The following is a 3,668-nucleotide window of genomic DNA, read 5'->3' as shown; positions in this document are numbered from 1 at the left end:
AGAAGAAGAAGAAGAAGAAGAAGAAGAAGAATAAGAAGAAGAATAAGAAGAAGAATAAGAACAAGAATAAGAATAAGAAGAAGAATAAGAACAAGAACAAGAATAAGAATAATAATAATAATAATAATAATAATAATAATAATAATAAGAAGAAGAAGAAGAAGAAGAAGAAGAAGAAGAAGAAGAAGAATAAGAAGAAGAATAAGAAGAATAAGTGTGACGCCCCCGATTCAATCGTACACTAATCATGCACGCAAATGTGTACGATCAAGATCAGGGACTCACGGGAAGATATCACAACACAACTCTACAAATAAAATAAGTCATACAAGCATCATAATACAAGCCAGGGGCCTCGAGGGCTCGAATACAAGTGCTCGATCATAGACGAGTCAGCGGAAGCAACAATATCTGAGTACAGACATAAGTTAAACAAGTTTGCCTTAAGAAGGCTAGCACAAACTAGGATACAGATCGAAAGAGGCGCAGGCCTCCTGCCTGGGATCCTCCTAACTACTCCTGGTCATCGTCAGTGGGCTGCACGTAGTAGTAGGCACCTCCGGTGTAGTAGGGGGTCGTCGTCGATGGTGGCGTCTGGCTCCAGGGCTCCAGCATCTGGTTGCGACAACCAGGTAGAAGGGAAAGGGGGAAAAGAGGGAGAAAAGCAACCGTGAGTACTCATCCAAAGTACTCGCAAACAAGGAGCTACACTACATATGCATGGGTATATGTGTAAAGAGGCCATATCAGTGGACTGAACTGCAGAATGCCAGAATAAGAGGGGGATAGCTAATCCTGTCGAAGACTACGCTTCTGGCAGCCTCCGTCTTGCAGCATGTAGAAGAGAGTAGATTGAAGTCCTCCAAGTAGCGTCTCCAAGTAGCATATCCAGGTAGCATCTCCAAGCGCATCTCCAGTCGCATCGCATAGCATAATCCTACCCGGCGATCCTCTCCTCGTCGCCCTGCGGAAAAGCAATCACCGGGTTGTCTGTGGAACTTGGAAGGGTGTGTTTTATTAAGTATCCGGTTCTAGTTGTCATAAGGTCAAGGTACAACTCCAAGTCGTCCTGTTACCGAAGATCACGGCTATTCGAATAGATTAACTTCCCTGCAGGGGTGCACCACATAACCCAACACGCTTGATCCCATTTGGCCGGACACACTTTCCTGGGTCATGCCCGGCCGCGGAAGATCAACACGTCGCAGCCCCACCTAGGCAAAACAGAGAGGCGAGCACGCCGGTCTAAACCTAAGCGCACAGGGGTCTGGGCCCATCGCCCATAGCACACCTACATGTTGCGAGGGCGGCCGAAAGCAGACCTAGCCTAGTAGGCGTTCCAGTCCAATCCGGCGCGCGCCGCTCCGTCGCTGACGTCTGAAGTGCTTCGGCTGATACCACGATGTCGGGATACCCATAACTACTCCCACGTAGATGCTTAGTGCGTATAGGCTCGTAGCCGACTCAGATCAAATACCAAGATCTCGTTAAGCATGTTAAGTATCTGCGAACGCCGAACAGGGCCAGGCCCACCTGTCTCCTAGGTGGTCTCAACCTGCCCTGTCGCTCCGCCACAAAGTAACAGTCGAGGGCCGTCAGGAACCCAGGCCCACCTCTACCGGGATGGAGCCACCTGTCCTTTCAGCCCCCTCGTCAAAATCACTTGCGGGTACTCAATGAGCTGACCCGACTTTAGTCACCATCTGTATAGTATGTATGTATGTATAGTATATACCCGTGATCACCTCCCAAGTGATCACGGCCCGATAGTATAGCAAGGCAGACTGACAAGAATGTAGGGCCAATGATGGTAAACTAGCATCCTATACTAAGCATTTAGGATTGCAGGTAAGGTATCAACGGATGTAGCGACAATGTCAGGCTATGCATCAGAATAGGATTAACGAAAGCAGTAACATGCTACACTACTCTAATGCAAGCAGTATAGAGGAGAATAGGCGATGTCTGGTGATCAAGGGGGGGGCTTGCCTGGTTGCTCTGGCAAGAGAGAGGGGTCGTCAACTCCGTAGTCGAACTGGTCAGCAGCAGCGTCGGTCTCGTAGTCTACCGGAGAGAAGAGGGGGAAGAAATAATGAATACAGAGCAAACAAAGCACCACAAAATATATCAAGGCAATACGCGGTGTTCGGTGTGCCCAATCGCGATAGTAGGTGATACCGACGAAGGGGGGAAACATCCGGGAAAGTATTCCCGGGGTTTCGCGTTTTCGGACCGATGAACCGGAGGGGGAAAGTTGCGTGTTTGGTATGTTAGAGGTGTGTGGTGGACGAACGGGCTGCGTATCCGGGTTCGTCTCGTCGTTCTGAGCAACTTTCATGTAGAAAGTATTTTCATCCGAGTTACGGATTAAAAGATATGATTTTCTAAAGATTTAAATCATTTTCTGATTTTATTTATTCATTTAAATCCAACCTTATCCAAAACAGTGTTTGCTGACGTCATCATGACGTCAGCATGACGTCAGCAGTCAACAGGGGCGTTGACTGGTCAAACTGACGTGTGGGTCCAGCGGGGCCCACCTGTCATACCCTGTTTAGGCTAATCAGGTTTTAGCTAAACTAATCACAGTTTAATTAGACTAATTAGTTAATTTGATTAATCTAATTAGGATTAATTAATTAATTAATTAATTAATTAATTAATTAATTAATTAATTAATTAATTAATTATTTTTATTATTATTAATTTTAATTCCTTTTTTTTTAATAAAACGTTCTGGGGCTGGGGCCCCCATGTCAGTGGCCCTAGGGGCCTTAACGGGTGTGGGCGCATGGGCGCGCGGGTGCAGGAGGCTACGGGGCGCCCGTTAGCGGGCCGAGCCCCTGACCCAACGCAGCAGGGCACGGGCCAGGGGAGTCGTCGGCCGCGGCGGCCGGAGCGGCCGGAGCCGGGCGTCGATGGAGAGGGTTTGGCCGCGGCGCGGGCCAGCAGCGCGGTTGGGGGGGGGGGCGGCGAAGCCGCAGCAGCACGACAAGAGGAGGGCTGGGGCTTGCCGAGGCCGTGGGCGGTGCGGCCGGACCAGGACGACCCGAGCAGGGGCTCATCGACGCAGGCAAGAGCGCCACGGGTGCGGTGGTCACCGCGAGTCCATGGCTGGAACGGGGCGTGTGTGCGGACGGGGGCGGGTGTGACGCCCCCGATTTAATCGTACACTAATCATGCACGCAAATGTGTACGATCAAGATCAGGGACTCACGGGAAGATATCACAACACAACTCTACAAATAAAATAAGTCATACAAGCATCATAATACAAGCCAGGGGCCTCGAGGGCTCGAATACAAGTGCTCGATCATAGACGAGTCAGCGGAAGCAACAATATCTAAGTACAGACATAAGTTAAACAAGTTGCCATAAGATGGCTAGCACAAACTGGGATACAGATCGAAAGAGGCGCAGGCCTCCTGCCTGGGATCCTCCTAACTACTCCTGGTCGTCGTCAGCGGGCTGCACGTAGTAGTAGGCACCTCCAGTGTAGTAGGGGTCGTCGTCGACGATGGCGTCTGGCTCCTGGACTCCAGCATCTGGTTGCGACAACCAGAAGAAAGGAAAGGGGGAAAAGGGGGGAGAAAGCAACCGTGAGTACTCATCCAAAGTACTCGCAAGCAAGGAGCTACACTACATATGCATGGGTATATGTGTGAAGA

This window comes from Triticum dicoccoides, chromosome 1B, assembly GCF_002162155.2.
Source record: "Triticum dicoccoides isolate Atlit2015 ecotype Zavitan chromosome 1B, WEW_v2.0, whole genome shotgun sequence".
Lineage (NCBI taxonomy): Eukaryota > Viridiplantae > Streptophyta > Magnoliopsida > Poales > Poaceae > Triticum > Triticum dicoccoides.
Note: the sequence above shows the minus strand (reverse complement) of the source record.